Source organism: Dendropsophus ebraccatus, chromosome 10, assembly GCF_027789765.1.
Source record: "Dendropsophus ebraccatus isolate aDenEbr1 chromosome 10, aDenEbr1.pat, whole genome shotgun sequence".
In the NCBI taxonomy this organism is placed as follows: domain Eukaryota; kingdom Metazoa; phylum Chordata; class Amphibia; order Anura; family Hylidae; genus Dendropsophus; species Dendropsophus ebraccatus.
In genome coordinates, this window is record NC_091463.1 from 70,922,340 (window position 1) to 70,936,969 (window position 14,630).

Genomic DNA, 14,630 nt, shown 5'->3' on the forward strand with positions numbered 1-14,630 from the left:
GTTTGTTGTTTTTTTTTTTTTTTTTTTAATTGTTTATTATAGGTTGGTTATCAAGCAAGTTGTCAAAAGTTGGAGGGAATTTTTTTTTTTGTTTTGTTTTGTTTTCATAACATTCAGACAATGGTTTATTCAGCACATTGGATGGGAGATTTGGACCAAATCTTCAGGCTTCCCGATCAGCTTGCATGTTAATGTTGCTATTATGGACTGATAAAGAAGAAAAAAAAAATCTGCAGCAGATATATTGTCTTAACTGTGACACTGCATTACAGAAGAACTACTTGACTAAGGCTTAAACTTGGACATGTTATGGGATTTCTTATTGATCAGGTAGTCGGTGTAATGTGAATGAAGATATCCAGAACATCTTGACAGCTTTGGAAAATCTGAGACACTCGGTTTTGGCATTTTGTAAAGCAACCCAACCATTCACCCGTTTGTAAATTTATTTTTTTTATATATATGAAATAAATATGTATTAATGACATTGAGTATACGGCTGTGTTTTTCTTCATAGTATTTCTTTATTTTATAGAATTCTTTATATATACACAGTTGTTTTTTTTTAATATTCAAAACCACAAGTGGATCCAACAAAGAGCAGATGGAACCAGGTGTTTTTTGTTAGTTTTTTTTTAATTTAAATTATGATTGTAAAATGTGCAGGCACCTGTTAAAGCTAATGTGCCACCAGGTACATCACTCTCTGTTTTTTTTTTTTTTACATTAACAGGCTGGCATAAGGCATGGTCGTTGTTTAGAACCGGTTCCAACGCACGGCGCCAGTTTATTCCCAGACAGTGTGACAAACCCCCTCCCCTCTGTTATGTGGCTCCATTAAAATGAATGGTGTCGCTTCACAGAGAGAAGATTGTCACACTGGGGCTGGATGGTGCTCGGGAATTGACCGGCGCCGTGAGTGGGAACCGGGCGACTGTGCCGCCACCATTCCTGTGCAGGCACCAGTCTGTTAAAAAAAAACAAAAAAAAAAAAACGATGTACCTGGTGGTACGTTAATTTTAATGCACACATTGGGGCCCATGTTGGGCTTAAAGGGAATCTGTCAGCTCTCAGACCTGACTCGGGGTGCTGACAGTGTGCTCTAGGTGTCGGGCCCCTAGTGACCATGTTTTCTTCTGTTACTGTGTCCATAGAATGGATTTTCCATAATCTGGGGTCTCCTACTGTAACAAAGAGTGAAAGAGGAGTTGTGGCTCAGCGTTTGTGTTGCTTTCTGGCACGCCTGACCACTTCCTCCCTCTTCGTGAATAAGCTTTGCTGCCCAGCCGCCTCTTTGCTTGTGCCTCTTTGCATTTTATGTGTGCATTGTTACCGTTAAGGCGGTAAGTGCCATCTTGCCATTTCGAACATGTGCCGCTTCTTCGGGCTCTGGCGCCTGCGCAGTGACAACAAGAAGTGCATGGCCTTTAAAGCAGTGCATGTGTGGAACGCCAAGATAGTGAATGAGGAGGACACTGGGCAACAAAAATTATTCATGAAGAAGAGGGAGGAGAAAGCAGTGGTGAGGCGTGCCACTTTTTTTTTACTCTTTATTTTAGTAGAAATAATGCACTCCACGGACGCAGTTACAAAAGGTAGCATGCTGACTAGGGTCTGACAGATTCCCTTTAAATCTTTTTTTTTTTTTTTAAATAGCTTTATTGCGATCTTGTTTTTTGTGCAGGATGCCTTGTGGTTTTCATTAACGAAGTGCTTTGTTATCTCTGCAATCCGCTTATCATCCTGCTGCCCTTTTAACTCATTGCTTCTCCTCCCTGGGTGCTGGGAAAAGAGGGATCCAGTCCTGGGAGACTGGTAGAAGTTTCCCAGGACTGGATCCAGCTTTTTCCAGTATCTGGGTAGGAGCAGCAATGAGTTAAAAGGCAGCAGGATGATAAGCGGATTGCAGAGATAACGAAGCACTTCGTTATTACTGTATATTCACTCACTGGCTTCCCTTTATGCATTAGATTAATGGTGGATCCTACATATTTCAGCTAAATATGCTGGCAATTTATCTATGGGGGTCAACTTTACTATCCCCTAATGGTAGATGCCAGATCCTCCCTTTTTATTTTTTTATTTTTTTTAAAAATGCTAATAAAGAAGCATCTGTCCAAAGTGTCTGGCAATAGCTTATCACTCCTGGCCAGACTAAGCATGCATATTTATATAGAGATCAGGGAAGGCTGCTCTCAGCCAAACATTAGTATGGACTGCTCAGCCAAAGCCCACAAAGACTCATTAAAGGGGTTGTCCAGTAAAAATCTTTTTCTTTCAAATCAACTGGTCTCAGAAAGTTATATAGATTTGTAATTTACTTCTATTAAAAAAATGTCAAGTCTTCCCATACTTATTAGCTACTATATGTCCTGCAGGAAGTGTTTTATTTTCAGTCTGACACAGTGCTCTCTGCTGACATCTCTGGCCAAAACAGGAACTCTGTTTCAGTTTTTTTATGAATCCCCATAGAAAACCTCTCCTGCTCTGGACAGTTCCAGTGTCGGCCAGAGGTGGCAGCAGAGAGCAGTGTGTAAGACTGAAAATAAAACATTTCCTGCAGGATATATAGTAGCTAATAAGTATGGGAAGACTTGAGATTTTTAATAGAAGTAAATTACAAATCTATATAACTTTCTGACACCAGTTGATTTGAAAGAAAAAGATTTTTACTGGACAACCCCTTTAAAATAGTCTGGACAATAAAAGACAGATTATGCAAGGTGTTAGTATCAAAGGGGTCAAAATTAGAGATGAGCAAACTTATAGTAAGTTCAGGTTCACAGGAACCCAAACACTTTGTTTTTGAATCCCGCTGCGTGGAGAAAATTGATGCAGCCCTAGGGCTTCCTGGAAAACAGAAATACAACCAGACCTAAGGCTGTATCCATGTTTTTCAGGCAGTCCTTCATCAATCTTCTCCAGACAGTGGGATTTAAATGCTGAGTGTTCAAACTCTGAAAAAAAACATTCAAACTCAAACATGCTCTAAGCCCGCTCATCTCTAGTAGAAAGCATACTCACCTCCACCCATAACCTGCACTGCCCTGTCACGTTCTCCAGAACCCACTGCAGTCCTCTTCCCCCTTCTGATGTTGTCTTAAACCAACTGCCTAGTGCTGGGGCACAAAGCGTAATTGGAAAGAGGAAGAAGAGGACTGCCACAGGGACCAGAAGAACTTACCACAACAGCTGTAGGGGGAAGATGGAGGTGAGTATACAGACATTAGATACATAATATAAATTTGGTTTTACCTAAAAAAAAAAAAAAAAAAACTTTAAGGGGGAAATTTGGAGCTTACAATTTTATGATCTATCATCAGGATTAAAGCTGAGTGAATTTACATTACGAACAAAGTGAATTGCTTTGTTTACTCAACAGTCTGCTTATACGCGGCTGCCTTTGATCTCCCTGCTGCTCCACCCTGGGTGCCTGGAAAAGCTGGATCCAGTGCTGGGAAACGAAGAAATTTTCCAGGACTAGACTCAGCTTTTCAAGGGACCTGGGGTGGAGCGGCACAGAGATCAAAGGCAGCTGACTGCCGGGCAAGCGAAGCAATTCACTTCATTGGTAATGTAAATTCTCCATTCATATTGGATACAATTCTCAGACTCCAATATCTAAAACCCTTTTAGGGTAGCTTCACACATACCGTATCGCTGCGTTTTTGCTCCGGTTTTTACATGCGTTTTTTACATGCGCGTTTTGATTTTCACATGATTTTCATGTGAAAATCAAAACGCGCATGTAAAAAACGCAGCGTTAAAAACGCAGTGTTAAAAACGCAGCGATACGGTACGTGTGAAGCTATCCTTAAGATGTTCATGATCCATCATACAACATTGCAATGATATGCACTTCAGGTACAGCAAATAATGTTAGATATGTCAACAGCAAGTGGTTTCTAGTATATACAGTGGTCCCTTGGATTACGAGCATAATTGGTTCTGGGACTGTGCTTGTAATCCAAATCCACTCTTAAACCAAAGCAAATTTTCCCAAAAGAAATCATAAAAATGCAAACAATTGGTTCCACACCCCAAAAATGATTATTTTTTTTATTCTGTATAACATGTAGAACAGATGAAACAACCATTTAGAAAATGCTGGATATGTTATATTATAAGTTACTGTACAGTATATCAATCAGCATGTGGAGTATAATGTATAGTAAGTGCATAAACCTGATAACACAGCAGCAGTTTGTAGATACAGGATGGATCTGCAGATCCCCATAATGGCTGAGTGTGAGTGCAGGCACAGTATAGCAGCAGTAGGTATAGCTGAGTGTGAGTGCAGGCACATTATAGCAGAAATAGAGAGGATGGAAAACACAAGGGCAGACAGAGACTGCAGGAAATGCAGAAATGAGCAGGACATATGTGGGCACATACATGCAGCACTCTCTGTCCGGGGAGAAAGGGGTTACAACTACACAGAGATTACCCCCCCCCCCCACAGTCCTGTCCCCTGATGCAAGCCCCAGCCTGAAGTGGATCTGCTATGATTTGGAAGGTCAGGGAGACTTCTTGGGTCAGAGTACAGGGCTGTAGACCCCGCTATGCAGACCATGCCCCTCCCCCACTTCCCCTCCCACCCAGTACAGGGAACTCTTAAACCAAAGCAATGCTCTTAAACCAAGTCACAATTTTGAAAAACTGTGAGCTCTTAAACCAAAATGCTTTTAATCCAAGTTACACTTAAACCAAGGTACCACTGTATATATTTATTTCTACATTGCAATAAAATGAGGGGGGAAAACCCACAAAAAATGGTAAAAAAAAACCAAAAACCTAAAGTTTTATTACAAAGGTGTAAACATAATAAGTCCCCACAGTCCAATGGATGGAGTAATAGGTGTTACTTGCGAACGCTTTTCTCTATGCAGGGAATGTAAATCCTAAGCTGGCTGCCTCAGTAGGAGCTGGGCTAGATAAGCCTGTGAATTACATATTCTTCCAACCAGCTGCACTTCTTGGAAGCAGGTCATACTCCGTCTCACATCCAAGGATGCTGCACTTGAAAGTCCAATTCCTGGATGACTCTCAGAAGACCTTTGTTGTGGACGTAAGTACATCACTTACTATATGACATAGTATAGACCCTAGGAATGTGAGGTTTGAATTTACGACCCTGTATAAGGCGCTGGGCTGTTCTGTGATGTTCTCGCATGTAGCTTATAGATTATTGCTCATTTTCATAGACATAAAGCTACTAGTAGAGCAGAGATTCAGCACAGTTATGTCTTACATATTCCATTGGGATCCATAGCAGATCCAGACAATAATGGGAATTTTCTTCCTAGTTTATGAGTTCATGTAATACAGCTGCCTAGTAAAGTGTTATGTACTAAAACTGGCAAAAATATCACTAAATGTAACTATAATATAGATAGATAGACATACAGTGATATTTACAAGAGGAGGTATGGATAGATAAGAAAGTAATTACAACAAGGCAGCTATATATTTTCCCCTCTGGTATACAGATGTAGCAGAGCTGAATGTGTATAATTCTTTAGGGCTGTATTGGTTATGTATAATGCTAACTCTCCATTGTTAATACAATGCGGCACGTCTTGATGACATTGCAACGGGTTATGTCGAAGAACAAACACAGCGCTGCTTTACCTATAGTAAAAAAAAAAAGTCTTTATTTTGCCCTATTAATGCAATGAAATGGGTGGTGTTATAATAATCACATTGGGGAAAATGTGTCAAAGGTTTTGCGCCAAATTTTTGGCAAATAATTGGATTTTTCACCCATTTTCTACTTATAACCCAGTATTCAACAGGCGACTATTTGTTTAGATGCGACTTTTTATTCACCCAAAAGTTCCCATAATCCGGGATTAGCCCCCAATTTATCATTTGCAACTTTTTAAGAAGTCGCACAAACAGGGGCAGGCCTATGTCTGGTCCGTACCAGGTGAATATATTTGCGCAATTTTTGCGACTTTTTACTTAGATACATTTACTATGGCAGTGCTACATTTTAATGAATCAGTCACAAGATATTGGGACAAAATACACACCAATCCCCATTAGAATAGTTGCAAAAAGAAATAATAAATGTCCCCCAATGTGTTTTCTATGGATTTTACATAGGACTGCAACTAAGCCTCCTACGCTATTTTAGATACGCAATTGTTTCGGAACTACCAATATAGTGACGGTGCCTAAACAATTCAGCCAAAAATAGTAGTATAACAGATTCAGCTCTGCTACATCTGGATCACACAAGTGGTTAGTATACCTATATGTAGTTATATAACAAATTCATCTCTGCTACATCTGGAACACACACAAGTGGTTAGTATACCTATATATGGTTATATAACAGATTCAGCTCTGCTACATCTGGAACACACAAGTAGTTAGTATACCTATATATGGTTATATAACAAATTCAGCTCTGCTACATCTGCCACACAAGTGGTTAGTATACCTATATATGGTTATATAACAGATTCAGCTCTGCTACATCTGGAACACACAAGTAGTTAGTATATCTATATATGGTTATATAACAAATTCAGCTCTGCTACATCTGCCACACAAGTGGTTAGTATACCTATATATGGTTATATAACAGATTCAGCTCTGCTACATCTGGAACACACAAGTAGTTAGTATATCTATATATGGTTATATAACAAATTCAGCTCTGCTACATCTGCCACACAAGTGGTTAGTATACCTATATATGGTTATTTAACAAATTCAGCTCTGCTACATCTGGAACACACAAGTAGTTAGTATACCTATATATGGTTATATAACAAATTCAGCTCTGCTACATCTGCCACACAAGTGGTTAGTATACCTATATATGGTTATATAACAAATTCAGCTCTGCTACATCTGGAACACACAAGTTACGTAAGGCACAAATATGAATATGGCAGAATCACATCGCATACATTGAAAAATATGTTTATCAGTTTGAGATAGATAGATAGATAGATAGATAGATAGATAGATAGATAGATAGATAGATAACAGGGTGCGTGTGACTATCTGTATCTCATACAGACCTATATTCTGTTGCTTTGAAATCAATTCAAACAATCAGTTGGTCAAGTATGTTATTGTAGCTAATGGCTCCATTAAGGCTTCTGCGTGTGGGTTATTCTTCCACAGCATGAACACATCTGACCCTTCACTTGCAGGCATTTGATCCATTTGGTGCAGGGTACTAGACAGCATGAATGGAGCGTATGAGTTCACGCTACATAAAAGGGAGAATCGCCCAAGGCGACATCAATAGTAAAGACAGGATTTTCACAGGGTGAAGTCTTGGTGCACTGAATGCTCCAGCACTGTGCTAAAGGGTTAATGGATGACATCATACTTATACTCAAAGATTTATAAATCTCTCATGAAGGATAAGTAGAAAATCCAGTTTCAGGAGGTGTAGATGAGCTTTGGCGCTGTTCACGTGAGTCCTCCATCATAGGAGAGTGCAGGATCTGACTTATATTTTATTAAATTAAATATTTTTTTTTTTTAAAAAGGGAAATCTTACTGACCCATACAAAGGGAAGAAATGGATCCACACAGATCACAAAGAACTTATAAGTTATCATTTATATTAATCAAATTTATAAAAATGGAAGCTGTGACTTATACAGGATTAAAAAAATATATATATATTCTTTGCAAAAATAACACCACCCCTGTCCTCAGGTTGTGTGTGGTATTACAGTTCAGCTCCAGTCACTTCAATAGAACTGAGCTGCAAAACCCACACCCAAACTGGGGACAAAAAGAAATTAGCCATGTTTGTCTAAGCCTGGGTAACCCCTTTAAATTGTAACTGTTGATTCTTGTTTTTCCCATAAATCCACAGTGCAAGAGGTGATGAAGAACTTTGTAATATATCTGATAACTGAACATTTTCAGTTTCAGCTCAGATCCAGTTACTGTTGCTGCACATAGCCAGGGGAGGAAGGAAGAGGGAATAGAGACAAACAGATGATGCCACTTTATTGGTTTTGCAGATTCACAGATCACTGCTCAGTACTGCTCTAAAATGTCCACCATATGGCTTAAAGTGTATGAGAGATGGGGGCAGGATAGCAATTCCTAGTTGCTGCTCACTGTGGAATTGATCTTAGGTAAAACGGGTTATAGAAGAGAAAACTGGTGATAACAACAGGATGTCAGTGGTATAATGGCCAGAAATTCTGCTACTTCGCATGTACACACACAATGGCTTATTCGGAAAAGTCACCTGGTGGGCGGAGTTTTCTGCTTTTCATGAATATCCAGGGCTGCTGGGCTCATGCACTCTATGGAGAGGACTACTTATTGTCCATGTTATTCAGGAGGAGCTCTCTGAATCAGCTGCACAGAACAATGTAAGTGATACATCATTCTGTTCAGCTTCTCTGTCACTTTATGCTACCCTGAGATAGGACAGGAGAAACCTGCTGATAGAGACTCTTTAAACAGTTAAATGACCAGTAGTGACATGATCTCCGATATTGGGCATTACTAGCAGGTGTCGGCATAAGATGGAACCCAGCACCCGCCATGTATGGCATGGACTCAGATCTCACCCCACTCCATACTCCTTTACCCAACTTACAATGCAATTGTACATGATGGGTCAGGAAGGGGTTAAAGGCATAGAGAAAGCAGTAAGTCCATCTAGCAGATATATGTTGTTTTTCTTTTTTCTTTAAATGGTAGGAAATTTCTAAGACTAAAAAATAAGCAATAAAAATATCCTGCACAAAGGTGTTCATAGCTTTTAAGTGTGAACAGAGCCAGTGTGTCATTGTCTCTTTGGTTCCGTATGACAGTTGTAGACGTTCCGCATGCCGCTGTATGGCACTGTACAGCACCATATTCTTCTTAAAGTCAATCTATGGGCACAGTACAGGCCCATAGAGCTTTACGTGTGCCATGCTAGGGATGTGGACAGATCCATAACATTGCTCCATAAACCTCCAGATGGTTATTTTCTTGTAGCCTGTGTATAAAATACTATAATTAGTTAAAGCGACTATACCCACAATCTGTCCCCCCCAAACCACTTGTACCTTCAGATAGCTGCTTTTAATCCAAGATCTGTCCTGGGGTCCGTTCGGCAGGTGATGCAGTTATTGTCCTGAAAAATACTTTGAACTTATAACTTTGAAAAATAACTTGCCAAACGGGAGTATCTGTGCCCTAATTTTGCACCACCCCTCCGTCCCTCCTCTCCACCCTCCTCATCATTAGGAATGCCACTGAAACATTTTCTCCATGCTGAACACTGCACAGGTCCTTAACGATCCAGTCCATGTGCCGGGCTGCCACAGGTGGGTGCTATGCCCTGGCCCCTAGGGGCCACTCCGCAGTATAGATGGTGCTAACAGGCAGGAACCGGGGCAGCTGTAGGATAATGTGGTCACTGTGTAGGCACGAGGGTGATACAGCTGGAAACCGGACTCCTGACCATGCGGGAATACTGGGCATGCGTTTCCTCGTTGTCCTTAGTCAGGGCACCAATTATCACACCAATGCCAAGGTTCAGAAACAACGGTAGTTGTATATTTATTGTAACGGTGGTAACTAGTAGCAACAGTCTCTCCGGATGCAACCGGGAATAAGGCAAACCTGAATAAAGCAGAGTAATGGGTGATGCTGCAATAGGCTGTGAGAGTAGCGTGCTGAATGATGGGAGTAGTAGTGAAACTGAAGATGAGATGCTGGGTGGAATGAGACTTGAAGGAAATACTTGCTGTTGATGATTTGAGAAGATGATGATGAGAGGAACTGAAGAATGACTGAAGAATCGACACCCAGATGAGAATCTTGAGACTTGAGACAGGAACACAGCCAGTGGACTGGAGCAGCAGAGCACACGCAGGTCTCTCTCTTAGCAGGGAGAGAGGACAAACACACACAACCTATCCCCTATGGGACAGGAGATAGACTGAGGTAGAACAGGAAGTCACATGGTAAACCCCAGCCAAAAGCTTGATGACCATTGGAGTTACCATGGAAGCAGGGCACAGTCACGTGACATCCAGCCATTGCATCATCACACCATTAGGCATATACAGAGAAATATACATGAGAAGTACCATGCTTGAACACTGGGAGGCGACATAATACCATTAGGCACTGATACCTAAATATACATGCAATAAATGAATAAAATAGCAGACCTGAATACTGCAGGGGTGACACAATACACGCAGTTTGCAGTGGGCCATAGCTTTCCAGAACAGAACTGGCTAGAATAAAAGTATGAGCATGAGAAGGGCTGTTCTGGGACACTGCATGGGGAATAGGAGGCAATCTGCCTGGAGCATTCCTAATGATGAAGAGGGTGGTGAGGAGGGACAGAGAGGTTTTGCAAAGTTAGGGCACAGATACTGCCGTAGGGCACGGGGCTTCAAGGTTAAAAGTATTTTTTTAGGACAATAACTGCATCACCTGCCAAACGGACCGCAGGACAGATCTTGGATTAAAAGCAGCTATCCCAAGGTACAAGTGGTTTGGGGGGGTCAGATTGTGGGTACAGAGTCGCTTTAAGGCATAACTACCACTGTAGCAGCGATAACGGCTGCTATGGGACCCCCCACATCAAGGGCCCCCTCCTTCAATACACTGGGCTTCCTAAGCTGCCATCATACTACCAAGGGAGATGCCTACCATGTGAGACAAAATGTTTGTTTTTTGTTTTTTTTTACTGGGGGCGGGGGGGGGGGGGGGGTAGGATAATAGAGGAGATGTCTATTTTGGGGGTCACTATGTAAGTGGGAGATATGAGGTGAGATGCCTACCATGGATGGGGTACACTAGAGGAGATGTCTACCATGTAAAGCACTATCTATGGGAGGGGGGGGGGGGGTTACCAGGGGGAATGTCTAACATATGCTATCTACTGGGCAGAGGTCAAACAAGCGGGTATTATCTACAATGGGATAGGGGAGAGGAGGGGGGCCCGAGCAAAAGTTTGCTATGGGGCCCAGCCCCTTATAGTTGAGCCCCTGGCATAGGCTGTTCTTAATGTGAATATATTTTCTAGATTCATTGTGTAGGACACATTTGTAAGCATGCTCTGTGTCATGTGCAAAGCTTATAGCAAAGAGAGAGGGAGGGTGAGCTGTGAGCTTCATCTATTGCCATCGCTATCTACTAATGTCACTGTAATGCTGTACAGATCGTGTTCCAGCTGCTTCCTACCTATCATACAAACAATAAAAAATCTCTACCTAATTTTAAGCCTAGTGGCCAAAGTGAAAACAGCAAGAATTCCAGATTATTTAATAATATAGAGATTAACATCACCAAAATTTTGTAAAAATAAGTTTAACATAAAAACTTGATTTAGGTTGCCTTCACACACTGGATCCGCAGAGGATTTCACGCTGCGGATCCAGTGTCAGTGCATCCCTATGAGAATACATAATAGCAGCCAGATTGACATTACGCTGCGTGTGGCCAGAGCATATATCACCTGCTCCCCTCTCTGGCTTGCTTTGGGGGTTCTCAGCAGGACGTCCCACTCAGCAGGGCAGCGCACTGATTGGCTGAGTGGGAAAGCAGATGCCGGGAACCCCCGAAGCAAGCCGGAGAGGGGAGGAGGTGATGTATGCTCCAGGTTAACTTACATACTTGCAACGTGAAATCCGCGGCGGATCCGGTGTGTGTGAAGGCACCCTTAAACAATAAGCCATTTTTTAATGACACATTCTCTTTAAAGTCTGTAATATCTGTTTTACAGTGTAACATCTAAGCTGTGCTTAGTGGGTAAGGAATGGAAAGTGAGGGATGAGGACACTATAGAACCTTATATGCATTCATACCCGTATGTCAGGTTTGGATATACACCACCCTGTCCCACTAGCTACATTCTCTTTAACAATCTTGGAGATCCCCTTTAAGAGAATTTCATCTTTGGACTAGTTTGACCCAGTATGGAAATAAGTACATATAAATAGGATGTAACATTTTCCTTAGGCACTTTACTGCTGCTGAAAGGTAGCAGCCCTGCACAGTATGCTGGGAAGTGTCTGTCTAGATTATGTAGAACTCCAGCCAGAAGCAGGTCCTAAGAACTACACTAGAATGCTACTTCTCTTTATATTTAAAATACTTGTAATAGTTTTCAATGAGTTGAAGCCTCAGTGAAAGGATTGCTCTTCAGCAGGTGTAGAGTTTAATGGGGTTGTTAACATGTGGTACAAGAACCCCCCCCCCCCCCCCCCCCCAAAAAAAAAAGGATTATTTCAGTGATACAATTCTGTTAACCAATAAACGATACATGCTGCACAGGTATGTGCCGTATATATATGCATGCATTTACTATAGTACTATGGAGCTATTAGCAGTAGGTACCCACAGTCAATGACCGACACCAGCAATCATGCTGATGTCCGCCATTGACTTCTTGAATGCCACAATGTATATTGACTGCGCCAATCTTCTAAGCTAGAAGGAGAATGTGCTGTTCATTCGGTGATCTGCTTCTAGAGTCTGCCTCAGGCAAAGTATCGACTTACTAAAAACTCTGCAAACTGTAAAAATCTCTGTTCATCTGTCCAATATAAGGCTGTGTTCACACACAGTATAACAACAGCTGTTACTTAGCAACGGCCATTGTTATACTGGCCAAACACCAGCAGGTGTTTGAATGTTCCTGTGGTCGTCAGAGCTCTGAGAGCCCCAGGAACATATATTTTCATACAGCCCATTCGGGGGTGTATGGAAATCAATTAAGCATTGATTTCCATACACACCATGAAAGAACAAACTGCATCCATGTGTGCATGGCAGATTATTAACGTCAAACAAAAGACATTATTGACATGATCATTTGCCGTCCGGCAAAAGAATTGACATGTCAATCGGTGGACAGCAGAATTCAACAGACCATAGAATGGAGTCTATGGCACGGGCGAAGAGGGGCGCGAGCAACAGAATCCGCTGCGAGTTATCCGCCCAGATTCCTCGGTGTGAACGCACCCTTAGGGTACTATTACACGGAACGATAATCGTCCGAATCGGCCGATTATCGCTCTGTGTAATATATACAACGATCAGCCGATGATCGTTGTCATTGGCTGATCGTTGATATAGGTTAGAACCTATAACTGTCGGGTGAAGACCGCGCACCGGTACGTGTAATAGCGGTGCGCGGCCGGTGACTGACGATATACATTACCTATCTGGCAGATCAATGCTCGTCTACAGTTGTTATCTGGTCCCTATCGGCCCATGTAATACCACCCTAAGGGTGGCATTTCATGAGCTTGAGCTGCGAAGATGATGGGTGTTGCGACAAAACAATTATCCAAAGCACACAATAAACTAAAGAATAGTTGAAAGAGGAGGTTTCTCTTTTGTTATGGCCGGGTCAGAGTCTTCACCGTAACCCCCTTCACCGTAAGTTCCTGTAGTTTAACCAGACAAGGACTATGCTCACAAGACATCCCAGGAATACTGATGGACTGCAAGATGGAGCGGTTCAAAATTCCTCCTCAAAGTTGTGCAAATCAGATTCTAAAGAGGTATCCACGGTTATTAAACTTAATGGGGTTATCCAGGCTTAGAAAAACATGGCTGCTTTCTTTCAGAAACAGCACAACTTTTTTTCCTGGGAGTGGGTTTCGCAACTCAGACATTGTCATGACATACTCACCTACAGTACCTGAATCCACCAGAAATCACCTCTCCAGTCCTCTGTTCCAGCTTCTTGGTCCGGCCAGTGTGCATGCTCTTCTCTTACTAAAAGTTCAGACAGGCTCCTCCTAAAACAGCAGGTCTCATGAATCATGCCATGTCTCCTGGGGGCCGAATTAGCAAATCAATGGATAGCTAACTCAACCCCCAGAGACGAAGATCTTGTGTCGTCTATCTCCAAAGGGAGGGGAGAAGAGGGAGCAGCGCCGAGTCGGAGCAGACGCTGATGAGAAGATTTTAGATGTCCAGAGCGGACGCTCATGAGAAGATTTTAGATGTCCAGAGCGGACGCGCATGAGAAGATTTTAGATGTCCAGAGCGGACCCTGATGAGAAGATTTTAGATTGCTAGCAAGGGTTACTATGAGAAAAAAAGCATGGAAAAAATGCAGATTAGGTTATACCTATGTCTATTACAGAAAGGGTGGTATTGGGAAGGGGATTTGTTAAGCGGATAACCCCTTTAAGTGGTGACATACGTTTTTCTCCCTGCACTGTGGATGTTTTCTAGAATCGGACAATATCTGTGTGCCTTAGATTGATAATATGTTGATGTTTTGTATTTCACGATAGTAATGGTAATCTAACATCATAATGGTGATACATGTCGGTGGAATCATTGTACCGTTAAATAGATTTGTAATCTTTTTAGCAGCTCTTGGCTGGCAATGTCTTCTGCCCTGATACCCGCAGAATGTAGCACATCAAGTGTTTAATTGGAGAGCATTTTAATTGTTTTAATTACACCAGGCCTTCCTAACTTAGACAGGCGATAGCATGAGTGCGCCCCACAAGCTACCATTAGACTGTCACCGAAGAAGAGACAGAACACAAAGCATAGTAATTTTATCCTACAGCTCTGGATTTTTGGAAACTTGTTATGCTCATTATACCAACAAACATCTTCGATCCCCACCCTGATGTAACCCACCCGTCCTAGGAGA